Genomic DNA, 14,301 nt, shown 5'->3' with positions numbered 1-14,301 from the left:
TGTATATATATGTATACGTTGAGATGTATAGGTATATATATTTGCGTGTGTGGACGTGTATGTATATACATGTGTATGGGGGGTGGGTTGGGCTATTCTTTCGTCTGTTTCCTTGCGCTACCTCGCTAACGCGGGAGACAGTGACAAAGTAAGATAAATGAATAAATGAATATCTTTATATATATATATATATATATATATATATATATATATATATATATATATATATATATATATATATATATATATATATATATATATATACATATAGGTAAAAACCACCAGGGAACGGAAAATACAGTGTCAAAATGGTGAAAATAAGCTAAGATTTAGCATATATCGTAAACCCACAAATGTCTGTTCAAATATTCACTATAACTCATAATAATGAAATGAAACGTTCTATGTCCTCCTCAATGTTTCTTAGAGTATTTGACATATATGGTCCAGAGTTCCTTGATGATGAACTCTGTAATACCTCTGACATTGGCCATAGATTACAGTAACCCACACATATCCTTGTTTCACCTTGTAATCTTCCGAGAGAGTCTTTTAAACAATGTTCAGCCTAAAGAACCATTTGTGAACAGAAACTTGTTGGTATTACGTAGTTAATAGAACTTACGTAATGTCTCTGTTTTGTTGAAAACAATGATTATGTTGCCCTCAGCAATCACATAGTACGATAACCTCCAAGGGGCTTATCGTGTTTCATCTTTCCCTCGTGGTTATCAGCAAATACAGCTAACTCAGTTCCACTCGGACGGTACCTCTGCCGTCTCCTTTCCTCCTCCTTTCCCATCCATGGGAGGGACACATCCGTCCCTTCCAGCGTCAGGGAACGGAGGCAGCCTCAGGGTGGAGATGACCTCTCGCTCTGCTGCCTGACGGCTTGAATCCTGCTCTCCACACCGAGAGCAGTGGTGTAGTCAGTACTGATGTGAGGTGAGTCAACCACACGGGAGGAGTGCATGCAAGCAAATTAGATGGCAAAGACACGAGGGCGGTGCGGAGAGGCCGGCCAGCCAGCCAACCATTAGATGAGATAGCACTCTACACGTCAGGATAGCAGGTTGGGTAACGAGGTAAGGAGGAGGAGGGCGAGGAAGCAGGTTGTGAAGGAGGCGGAGGTAGAACACGGGAGCGGAAGCCGAGCCGGGAGGGTAATTAGGCAGGTGAGCAGGAGGGGCCAGGACCAGCAACGGACGTCACCACACCACACCCCACCCCCTCCCTTCCCCTAACATGGCTGCCACACTCCACGGACACTAAGAAGAGCAGAAAGCAAGGACCAGCAACGGACGAACTGCCCTAACACGGCCGCCACACTCCACGGACACCGGGGAGGGCAGAGGGCAGGGACCAACAACGGACGCTCCCCAGCCCTCCACGGACACCAAGAAGGACGAGGACCAGTATAATGGATATGTTGTCTCTATATCTTTCCAGGGACGTTTTCGGGCACGATGACCGTTTTGTTCACTTATGACAGAACGAAGGATGGCACAAACAGGAGGCAAAGATGTTTTTGCGTTATGTTAGAAAGAACGCGGTTCAAGAGAAGCTTCTGACGAAGGAGTAGAAGCTCTTGGAGAAGGAGTAAAGGGAACCTCCTGACGAAGGAGTAGAAGAAAGCTCCTGGCGAAGGAGTAGACGGAAGTTCGTGGCGAAGGAGTAGAAGGAAGCTCCTGGAGAAGGAGTAGAGGGAACCTTCTGCCGAAGGAGTAGAGGGAAGCTCTTGACGAAGGCGTAGAAGGAAGTTCTTGGCGAAGGAGTAGAGGCTAAGCTCCTGACGAAGGAGTAGAAGGAAGGTATATAATAAGGCAGGTCTAGCGGTGCCTCACAATCAGCCCCTGGTCTTCCCAGCGCTCCTGAAATAACGCTACGTCACAATTCTGCCTTTCTTACCTCGTACGATTTCCCATAATTGGGGGAAAATTGGAAGGTATGAGAGTCACATACGAGACTGGATCGTCATGATTAGGGAAATGTATGATGGAGTCGGGTTCATCATTCTTACCCAACCCCGACTTTATCACTGATTCTATTCTTTTATTTATTCTTTCATCGTCTTCGCTGTGATCATCAAGTTCATTTGACCTGTTTCCCTCTATTGAGGAGTTAAGGTTTACTCTTACCCGAAGGGAACATCAGTGGACGAAGTTTAAGTAACGCCTTTTACAGAGGGAAGACCAGCTTTGTGGCTGTACGGCATTGCTACATTGTTGGAGTTGGTTCTACTACTACTACTACTACTACTACTACTACTACTACAACTACTACTACTACTACTACTACTACTACTACTACTACGTGATGATTTTGATATGGTAATAACGAGTAAGGATTATGATAAGTATAATGATAATGGCGTGATTAAGATCCCATGAACAAGGAAGTTAATGACAATAGAAGGGATAATTACATTAATAGAAAGGATAATAACCCTAATAAAGAGGATAAAAACCATAATAAAGAGGATTATAATCATAATAAAGAGAATAATAACCGTAATAAAGAGGCTTATAACCATAATGAAGAGGATAATAACCATGATAAAGAGGATAATAACCCTAATAAAGAGGATGATAACCCTAATAAAGAGGATGATAACCACAATAAAGAGAACGATAACCCTAATAAAGAGGATGATAACCCTAATAAAGAGGATAATAACCCTAATAAAGAGGATGATAACCACAATAAAGAGAATGATAACCCTAATAAAGAGAATAATAACCCTAATAAAGAAGATAATTACCATAATAAAGAGGATAATGAAAATGATGGTGACAACGAAATTGTCAACAGAAGTAACACAAGAGCAACAGTACAAGGCTAGGAGCTTGACCCCTGACCCTCTTAGAAGGTTAAAGTTCAAAAGAGACGGAGTTGCCTCACATGGGGGATGGCAGGGAGAGCGTATGTAATTTCATCAGGATGTTGCCAAGGGAAAAAGGCGCCCCGGCTGCATGGTGCTTTGTATGGACGGTTAACTGTCACATTATAGGATGGACAGAAAGACAGGCAGTAGGACAGGTAAAGGGATGGAAAAGACGGGCGGGTAAGTAGAATGACAAACATAGAAAAGGACGGACAGAGAGACACAAACATACATATAGAAGGATGTATAGATAGATAGAGGGATAGACACAGACAGACAGATGGACAGGTAGAGAGACGAAGGGATAGACATAAACAGACAGACAGGTAGAGAGACGGAGGGATAGACATAAACAGACAGATGGACAGGTAGAGAGACGAAGGGATAGACATAAACAGACAAATGGACAGGTAGAGAGACGGAGGGATAGACATAAACAGATAGATGGACAGAGGGATAGACATAAACAGACAGATGGACAGGTAGAGACACGAAGGGATAGACATAAACAGACAGATGGAAAGGTAGATAGACGAAGGGATAGACATAAACAGACAGATGGACAGGTAGAGAGACGAAGGGATAGACATAAACAGACAAATGGACCGGTAGAGAGACGGAGGGATAGACACAGACAGATGGACAGGTAGAGAGACGGAGGGATAGACACAGACAGATGGACAGACAGAGAGACACACAAACATGCAGATTCACTTCAGACAATAGACTAAGCTGAAAGGAACGCGTCAGTACATCAACAACTCCTCCAGATATTGAGTCTTCATTTTGCGTCAGATCTGAGCAATAGGACTCCGTGCACCTGATCCCAAGGACAGCATTCGTTCTTCTCAGCCTCACCTGTGCCTTTCCCTCCTAGTTTTCCTCCTGATCCACCACGCACCAGGGGCAGAGAAGGGCATGCCGAATTATCCTCGGTCGTTCATACACACCAACAGTTCAAAGCAATTAGTAGCCAAGCCTCATATTTCCCCTGATGATGTGATTATTACACGAAAGTGCGCTTGGGAACTTATCGTGTTTCATTTCCCCGTGGACTCGCCTAAGCCGGGTACCCAGTTTATCGACTAGCGCCTAAGGGAGGAAGAACAGCTTGGTGGACTGTGGAGCAACTGCCACGACCAGGAGTCGAACCTATGCGCGTCCGACCCCAGGCAGCCCGTGAATGTATCATGGTCAAGAACGCTAACCGATACAGTCAGTAGTGAGGGCCTGGCCTCTTAGCCCTTTTCCACACCCAACAGTCAGTCATACTGGGATAGCCTCTTAACCCTCCTCCACAGTCATGTCATTTATGACACAATGGCCTCCTCGTTCTGCTCCACAGTCACTCGTGAAGACTTCTGCCGATCCCGGAGGCGGCAGGTGTACCCGGTACGCAAGTGGACCGTGACTGGCAGGTGAGGCTGGGGGAACGTGTTGAGGGAAACAGCTAGGACGTTCACCTTGAAGGAAACGCAGCTTGGCTCGTGGAAAAGAATGTGTGTGTGTGTGTGTGTGTGTGTGTGTGTGTGTGTGTGTGTGTGTGTGTTTCAGGTGGCAGAGCGGACGGTCCTTAAGATCACAAACTATGGCAGGTAAGTTTAGACGTTATAATTGACACTGCAGAGCCACTGGGTAAATGCTCTCTCCCAATGGTATTGCTGGATGTGAGGGGGTTGGGGTCAACCAGGGGTCAACGAGAGAGAGAGAGAGAGAGCGACATCCTTTTGGGTCACAAGATGTGGGCGTTGGGTGAGACTTGTGGTATGACATGTGAGCGCATGGGAAGGACAGGCGACAGAGGAACTGATAAGCTCTGAGGTGGGGTTAGATGCAGGAAGACAGCAGTGATAGGTGCCTGGAATACACACACTCTCTCTCTCTCTCTCTCTCTCTCTCTCTCTCTCTCTCTCTCTCTCTCTCTCTCTCTCTCTCTCTCTCTCTCTCTCTCTCTCTCTCTCTCTCAGCAAGGAACATAGGACCAGTGAGTAAAGGTGAGGTAGTGAGTGATGACTTCGGACATGCTTCCTCGCTCCGGATCTGTGAATGACTGACCGTGTGGGGCGAAGCGGCCCCTTCACCCTCCACCTCCCGCCTCCAGATTTGATTTGATGGGTGTCGGGATCCCCGGGAAATATATCATGCACACATGCTCATTTACCACCACTCACCCTCCCTATAGGCCTCCTCCCCTACACACACACACACACACACACACACACATGGCGTCACGGCCTAAGTATCACCCTACAACCACAGTCAAACACCCGTTCAAGTAACTACGAAAGAAAACACAGATTCATAACTTAAAACAACCTTCATTCATGAACACGAACGTAAACATCTATTGGGCTCACTGGAAGAACACCTGCTCAAGCGTCAAGATCAATGCGAAAGAAACTCGTGATGAGCATTATAAAGAGGTCAGCAGCCCGTAGCTCGCGCGCAGCGAACATGGTTGTGGTTGGTTGGTTGAGAGAGAGAGAGGGAGAGAGAGAGAGAGAGAGAGAGAGAGAGAGAGAGAGAGAGAGAGAGAGAGAGAGAGAGAGAGAGAGAGAGAGAGAGAGAGAGAGAGAGAGAGAGAGAGAGAGTGAGAGATGGGGGAGTTATTGAGTTGATGGCTCAGCACAATGACGAGAGTCTGGAGACATTAGCCAAGAGGTGGGGGGGCTGACCCTCCTCCACGCCATCAGCATATTGTGTAGGTCGTTCAGTCTCCCTCACGACGGGCTGGATGTCTTCCAGATAACACAACACAAAACGACGAGCGACACACTCAATCATAACCCAGGCTCAGCTTGCGTAAGAGGTGGTCTCGATATTTGGCGTGAAGAATATCCATTGTCGAGGACCGAAGGCCAATGGAGAGTATTTGTTTAAATTAATGTAGGCTGGAATGCTACGTCTGGGGTGATGGTTGGGTGCCTGGCTGGTGTGCGACCGTCGTCAGGAGCGGGTCAGAACTCGACAGGTTGCTTGGATGACTTAGCCAGACGCCCTGTGTCTCTGATAACTGTACACCAGCCAGGAGGAAGAAGAACCCTTGGCTTTTTTGCATAACACAAGGTAGACGGATCTCGCTAGTTAGGGTGGCAAGACGTCCACAGATGGCTGGTGGCGTTAGCGTGGGAACTTGCATGTAAACCCACCATTGGCTTCACCATAACAATAGGTGCGAGGTGCACCTCATCACGCAGGACGGGCTGTGACCCATGGCAGTGAGTGATGCCTCCGACAGGAGCGTACAAAACGGCCTGACACTTGGTCGCTAACGCAAGCATCTTCTCTGCACTGTATGTATACTAAGTATTCCCTTGACGCAGTCTTGTAAACCCCTCCCCATCCTCATTGGATTTCTAAGTGCGACAGTAACAAGGTCACATAACAAGGCACGAGTTGGTTTCTTGTTAAAGCTTGAGACGACCCTTTGTACATGGTGCTATTGTGCTAGTTTACTTCTCCCTGGAATTACCTGTGGACGACAGAGGGACGTGTCCCGGGTCACAGAGGAACGTGTCTTGGGTCATAGAAGGACATGATCTGGGTTACAGAGGGACGTGTTCTAGGTCACAAAGGGACGTGTCCTATGTTGCAGAGGGACATGCTCTGAGACACAGCGGGACGTGACCTGGGTCAGAGAGACGTGTCCTGGGACAAAAGGATGTGTCCTAGGTCAAAGGGGAACGTGGCCTGGATCGCAGACGGACGCGTCCTGGATCACAGAAGGGCGTGCCCTACTAACGAGGATTATATAGCTGAAGGAGCAGGTCACCAGGAAGTTAGGCACCATATGAGGGAGGATGGAAGGCAGTGTCGCAACCAGCCATGTCGTCCTGGGGTACCCTAACACGGTGGGTGTACCGGGTAGGCCGTGGCGAGAGTGAGGGTCACTGGGCGTCGTGGGAGCGGCATGGGAACCCGGGGTCGGAAAGTTTCGCTAATGATGATTCACGTAATTCTACTTTTTTCCCGGTAATTCTCCGTACGTAATGTTGACTGTACGAGCAACTGGTACCGTTAGAGGTGCAGGCACGCAAACCCAGGCACACACACTTCATTTTTTTTCCTTTTTTCTTCTTCTTTCTCATAAAATAATAACGTTGTATATTGCATTTATGAAGTATGGAGAAAAGGTAGATAAAGCCGACAGAGAGGCCTATAGGAGGTGCTTCTAATATACTGGGTAACCGGAAAGCTAATTAAAGCAGTGAGGACTCTTTACCAGGAGATAATCATGCGTGCGAGATGGAAAGGAGGAAGGTGAGTGGGTCTCGTTGAAGGCGAGTATGCCTCAGGGATGTGTGATGTGACTGGGTTTTTGAATTCATTTATGGAGGGGTTAATGAGGGATGTGAACGCAAGGGTTCTTCAGTGAGCAGCTGGTCTACCGTATGCTGGCGGTAAGGGAGGGGATGAATGAGGAATCATTTGCTGTTTGCAGGTGAAACGGCTGTGGTGGCAGATATCAGAGGCTTATAGACGGATTATGGAAGAACGTGTGGAATGAGGATGTTGAGAGTAAATGTAAACAAAACATGGGATGGTCTGGGGTGTGAATTTTAAACTGAGATGACCTTGAGTAACTGAGGTGCCTTGGGTTCCTGAATATGTACGTGGCAGACGATGGAACGAACCATGGTGGCAGAGTCAAGTCGTAGGGTAAGTGGGAGGACTAGGGTCCTAGATGCACTAGGGAGTGTGGAGAAGGAGAGGTCATTGCCTGCCAGGGCAAAGATAGGTGTAGTTGAAGGTATAGTAGTAACGACGGCGATGATTATAGTTAGATATCTGAAAGTGAAAAGGAGACACATTCTTGGACAGCTGGTTCTTAGGGTGGAAATCGTGTGAGGAAGTAGATGGGTAATGTTCAGCTCAGGAGAGGTTAGCTCTGAGACCTCGAATATTTCAGAAATGGATAGAAAAGAAACCAGATCTAGGAGGTGACGTTGAAGGACAGTAGTGTAGAATGCAAGGGTGTGAAGCACCGGGACGGGAGGTGACGGTGAGAGGCAGTCGGACGGAAGCTGAGGGTGAGGGGCAGCAGGGCAGGAGGTGAGGGTGAGGGGCAGCAGGTTGGTAGGTGAGGGTGAGGGGCAGCTAATGGAAGGTGAGGGTGAAGGACAGCAGGATGGAAGGTGAGGGTGTGAGACAGCTGGATGGGAAGTGTGGGTGAGGGGTAGCTGGACGGGAGGTGAGGGTGAGGTGCAGCTGACGGGAGGTGTGGGTGAGGGGCAGCTGGACGGGAGGTGAGGGCGAGGGGCAGCTGGACGGGAGGTGAGGGTGAGGGGCAGCAGGACGCGGCATGGAGGCCGGGCACACAAATAGGGCAGTAGTGCATCTCCTTCACAGCGAGCTGGTGAGGACGACCGGCAGTGCTCCCTCCTGTGCTCACAGCCAGGCAGATACAACCGTCTAGCTCCGCCTCAAGCTAGGTTAGCTGACGCAGCCCTGGAAACAAAAGACACCCAACAATGGATACCCCATGACTGTGCGTTTTGCTAGCTTTCATGAGCCGTGTTATGAACACATTGTGTATGCATATACGCAGTGCAGCTCGGCCGGTGAAAGGCTGAGTAGAATTACTTAACTCCCATCTAGGGAGAAATATCATAAAAAAAGAAGAAAACTAGAATTCCTGCACTGAGAAAGTCATGTGTGACTGTGGTCAATACTTTTTCTTGTGGTGATGGAGTTGGGAGGAAGAGGCTGTGTTGTGGGGTTGTCACTGGAGGAAGGGAGGATAGAACGAAGGACCTCAGGTGATGTAGGGAGGGCATTACTGGCTTATGTGTATGGATGAGGTTTACAACACTGGAGGCGTCACGTAACTACCCCGACCCCTGGTACTGTGGACTGTAGGAGTTGGGGGTTACGCTGAGCACAGGAATACCTCTGGGGTCCTGGTAACTAGCGGTAACACTGTGGTCACATGACACTGAAGACTCTCAGTCATCCCTCTCTCGCTCTTACACACACACACACACACACACACACACACACACACACACACACACACACAACTCTAACACACACTTTCATATATGGCTATTTATCGGCGCACAGAAACCTCGAGAGTGTTAACGCATGTCATTATATCCTTATTAGAAAGTATTAGAAAGGCGGTGTCAGGTGACCCCGTCACAGTGCAGCGCGCCGCCCCACAATTATACAAGATCAAAAACTCCAGCTCCCGTTCCACGCCACCTTCTCACTCAGTGTGGTACGGGCACATGAGCCTGGGAGCCCCACTAAAATGACTGGAGACGTAGAGAACACCTTACCCTTCAACGGGACTTCGAGAGAAGTGCCACACACGTTATTCTTTTTTTTTTCTTTTTTTAGAAAGTATATGGGTAGTGGTGGAGAAAGCAGGAGGTTGGGGTGGGCAGTAGGGAGGGCTTGGAATGAGTTCCCTCGGGTACCCGGGGAGTGGGGGATGCTGGCCACTACCACCGCTGCCACACGCCCTCGTTACTCTACCACCACCACCACCACCACCACCTCATCATCCAACGGGTCCTCCGTTATCATTTCTAGCGAAGGGAACCCCAAGTTGTGTATTTCAGGCGACGCTCACTGAGCGGGTCTACCACAGTCGGCTGTAGTGCTAGAGGGGAAAAAAAAAAGAAGAGCCTCTTTTCCATGTCGGGAGTATAAGGTGGCGGGGCGGGAGTGAGGGCATCGACTGGCCTGGTAACACTGTACGGTCATTGCACCACTCACACAGGCCCATATTAGCGAACCTCCCAGAGAAAGCACCACCCTATACTCTCCTTGCCAGAGTACACGCTGCTTAAAGCCAAGTCCCTTCCCTTCCCCAGCCCTTTTGGGGGGGGGGGGGGTTATCTACGTCAGTGGTGAGGGTTGGGATGGACAAGGGATTCTGAGGATCGAACCCTGGATAGGGGCTCCTCTCTAGCCCTATGCCAGGCACCGAGCCATAGACGTCAACTGGTGTGGGGGTATTAGGTGATGGGTGCAGTGCTTTCTCCTTAGTTCATTGGGGCACATGATCGCCTCGGGTAATGGTGAACGTTGGTGCCCTGAGAAAGCCTCCGTACCGGTCAGGTGCTTTCTTTTTTCTCTCTCTCTCTCTTTTTTTTTTTTTTCGAACAGCGGCGCCTCTTGAGTATCTCTGCCGCCGAAGTGCCTCTCCATCACAGGAGAGCGGGTGTGTGTTCGGCGGGGAAAACCCCAGCGGTGGGTTGACGGAGACGGGGAGAGAGAGAGAGAGAGAGAGAGAGAGAGAGAGAGAGAGAGAGAGAGAGAGAGGAGGCAGCAGCCCGCCGACTCTTACGGCACCCTGAGGAATTAAGCTGACGATCGGTCGGTCGGTGTGCTTAATGCTCCTACAATCTAAATCTTGTTTGAGAGTACTGGTTTGGCAGGAGATGCGGCACGGGTTTCATATTTCCTGGTACTTTACCCCAGCACTGCCGGGCCACACGCGCGCCCCACCGCCGTCTTGCCCTCCATAGTCGCCACCACTGATGCCAACCGCTCACGGGCGAGCTCGCCTGACCAGCAGTCCATCTATCATCCCTCTGGCAAGCGATTTTAAACTGTAAAACGTATGGGTACGCTTCACAAGGTGAATGACCTAATATCAGTAAAAGCTATGTGAAATAGTCCTTCAGTCCGCAGTATGACAATGATTTATGAAGCTTCGGTTAACAAAATATTGTGGGAATAGTGACGGGCACTGGAGGTGGAAGTAGACGGTGAGCGAGAAGTGTTTAGTGTTCAGTGTGCCGCCAGCACTCGGCCGGTGACGTGGGGTCTTTGCGTGCTCCTCCCTCGCGCCGCGCGTCTATGGACAGAGCTTAGTGTGTGCACCAGAGGAGATATCCTCATACCTATCGATGACTCGTATAACCTCGATGGGTACTAGACTCTCCGAGTGAAGTGTCAGTAGTGTTTCCGTGCCAAAAGCAGTGGAGTGTTGACCCATTACCTTCGGATGTAAGAGCGTCGAAGTGGGGCTTCCAGTGACAGCAGTAAGTTTTGTGATTCATCATCACACACTTCACCTCCTCCCGTAACCTCACACCCTCTCCACTTCCCTGCCTCACATGTACCTTAACCTTACACTCGCTCTACGGCCGTGGTCAGTGACACGACCGAAGTGCAATTGACTGTTTCCTTCTGTCGCTTATCAGACTAGGCCATCACCACCCGCTAGCAGCTCAATGGGGACAGCCGTGCAACCTTGGATTGGTATCTGCTCCTCTCATGAGGTCTCCCTCCAAATGCACACACACACACACACACACACACACACACACATATATATATATATATATATATATATATATATATATATTGCACGTTGATGATAGTATATTCCTGTCTTGATGTCTATTTCTCTTGAGCTAATGTTTATATATATATATATATATATATATATATATATATATATATATATATATATATATATATATATATATATATATATATATATATAATCGAATTCTCATTACATAGCTAATCTGTAGGATTAACTCATGTGTGACATCTTGTACCACGTAAGGTTGCTCACCCAAGCCACCATCGTCCCATCAGGTGTACATGGCGTTACGTGAACTCGTAAACGACCATCGAAGGTCATTAACGAGTAGTTTACGCCTCGTTGAATCGTTCTTTCTATCTTCTCTTTTCTTTTTCTTTCTTTTCGTTACATTTTTCTTCTTTTAGGTCTCGTTTCCTTTTCATTCTATAGTCAGCCTCACGTCTTGTGTTTTCATTTCCCGTTTGTTTTGTTTATCTTCAACTCCTCCCTCAAGATCTTTATTACCGTTGATACGAGACTTCATAATGATCACTCATCATACACTCAGTGTAGTTCCTCATCGTGTTTAGTATACATCATACCTACAGTGTAGATCCTTATTGTATGTAGTACACATCATACACTGTATTCCCTTATCGTATATGGTAGTGCAGATCATACCTACAGTGTGGTTCCTCATTATATGTAGCGCACGTCATACCTACAGTGGATATGTTCATCGTATGAAGTGTTCACCATATCTACATGTGATGTTCCGACTGGTGTGTGTGTGTGTGTGTGTGTGTGTAACCGATCAGTAGTACAGTATGTTACGTAAATCAGGTTCGCTATATGTGAGGTTATATTGACGTGTGTATGTATCAAAGTCCATTCACATGAGCACTGTGGAGTATACATGTGCTGTGCACATAGAGGGTTGACGGAAGTCGTGGCAATATAACACCTTATCAAAACAGGTCATGTGTGGACCAGGTACGTGCGTGTAGTGGTGCGTATCCCGGCTCAGTCTAATTATGCAAACCGGTAATTAACACTTGGTGTAATGGCTTGTAGATTAGAAGTATTGAATTGTTAGTCTAAGATAGCATAAGATCACGGGAGCCCCTCACACTCTTCTCCTACACATGTAACTCTGTGGTGCAAGACATGACACCATCCTGAAGGTTATTATAGACTCTTGTGGTTTATATATATATCAGGGTGTGGTGAGGAGGAGGTCAGCACCTCTCGAGTAACGTCCGAGGAGCGACGCTGGGTCAAATGAACCCCCCCCCCCCACCCTGAGAAATCTCGCTGGACACCCAGCTGGGGGCGAGTGTGGTGGTGGTGGTGGGTATCGAACACCGCTCCTAGGTTGGTCATATGCTGTGGTCGACCCTCCGTGGCTTCTGGTGTTGTGGACACACGTGAAACAAGGGCACACTCCAGCCCTCTTACCTCTGGCTTGGGGTATTACACACGTCCGCAGTGTTTAGTCAGGTGCCTTACGCTGTGTCTGCACAACATGTGAATGGTATTTAGCAGGTTTGAAAGTTTACGTCGTGTGGGTGGCCAGTGTCAAGTGCAGTGAAGTGTATGAAGGATAGGATGCCTCACAGTGCGTCCAGGAGTTGCCATATTGTCATGACTGACTGTTTTGTAAGGTCAGTAAGTATGCATGGCATCAGTGGTGTGTTTTGGGAAGGTATACTCTGTGCCGTTATCATAGAACGGGGTCATGTTGCATGACCTTGTGACGAGGAGCTGGAGTCCATCTGTTAATTCGTATCACAAGACGTCGTCCAGGATCTCCATCAGCGATTTGCAGGCGGAGGGAGGACCAGTTTGACACTGAGATACAAGTGTACACGTTGGGTGGTGTGTGTGTGTGTGTGTGTGTGGAGGGCCACTGGGCTCATGACCCATTTAACAACCTTGCTGGTGTTCATACTGCGCTGGGCTGCCTCCCTCGGCCACCACCGCCACCACCACCACCACCGCCGCCGCCACCACCGCCGCTCCCCTCCCCCACCACCAGCGCCACCACCACCAGTACCACCATCTCCTTGTGCCACCACCACCACCACCACCACCACGATCATCACCACCATCCTCCATCACCATTTTTACTTTCTTCCCACCACCACCACCACTGCCTCCTCCTCCTCCTCGTCCCAGCACCACCGCCACTGCCTCCTCCTCCTCCCAGCACCACTGCCACTGCCTCCTCTTCCTCCTCCCACCACCACCACCACCGCCTCCTTTTCCTCTTCCTACCACCATCACCAGTGCCTCCTCCTCCTCTTCTCTCCACCACCACCACCACTGCCTCCTTCTCCTCCTCCTCCACTTTCCTTCCCTACCTAAACCAATATGACCACCACCAATATCCTTCCTCAACCATCACCCATCTCATCTCCACCACCATCATCTCCCCAACTTCACTGCCTTCCTCCCCACTACCACTACATTCACAACCATTACGTGCCTATCATCGTCACCTCCCTCTCTACTACCCCCTCTCGCCAACCACCACTTGGACTTCAACCAGCCGTTTGGGAAGAAGGTACCTGCACCAACCAATACCTATGTCACCTCTTGCCACCAGAGATCCCTCGTTCCCGAGTTGCAGTTCGGCACCAGGCCTCACTACGAGCCCGATCTTAACCAGTACAAATCACCACGAGAGGAGCAGTGCTCCAGTCTTTGTTTACACTTCAGACAGTGTATATAGCGTCTGGGGTAAGACTGCCTGTTGGACAATCTCCCCTACGAGTTTTGGTTCCACTCTCGTTATTGTGGGCATTGTTATATTTATGACTAGTATGATTACCACCATCATTACCTCCTCACCAACCTTCCGCTTTAACTTTTCCCACATAAAAGATTTCTTACACACACTCACACACACACACACACACACACACACACACGAGTACCATCACAATACATCCGGTTCTGGTGTGGCAGGGAACCGGGTCTGCCCTGCGACCCTTTATATGGTTGTTCCTCCCTGTTGTCTGCCCAGGTGTCGACCCGGCCCTCCCAGGTGTGACTTCCTCCCCAGGCGCATGTGAGAGTCGCGGACGGTGTAATAGTGGTAGGAGGAGGAGGAGGAGAAGGAGGAGGGAATATGCATATGAATCTG

The 14,301-nt window shown here is 48.8% G+C and overlaps 1 protein-coding gene across 1 annotated transcript in view; it reads left to right on the top strand.

Moving 5' to 3' along the window:
• Positions 1 to 10,651: 10,651 nt before the first annotated feature.
• The window catches only part of LOC139765540 (uncharacterized), a 470,248-nt gene continuing 466,598 nt past the window's right edge, over positions 10,652 to 14,301 (top strand). The window contains exon 1 of the mRNA XM_071693078.1: positions 10,652 to 10,881. The gene's annotated coding sequence lies outside the window, so the exon portion shown is untranslated. The remainder of the gene's footprint in view (positions 10,882 to 14,301) is intronic.

Source organism: Panulirus ornatus, chromosome 4 (genome assembly GCF_036320965.1).
Source record: "Panulirus ornatus isolate Po-2019 chromosome 4, ASM3632096v1, whole genome shotgun sequence".
NCBI classification, from domain to species: Eukaryota; Metazoa; Arthropoda; class Malacostraca; order Decapoda; family Palinuridae; genus Panulirus; species Panulirus ornatus.
Note: the sequence above shows the minus strand (reverse complement) of the source record. Positions and strands in the feature narration are given on the sequence as shown.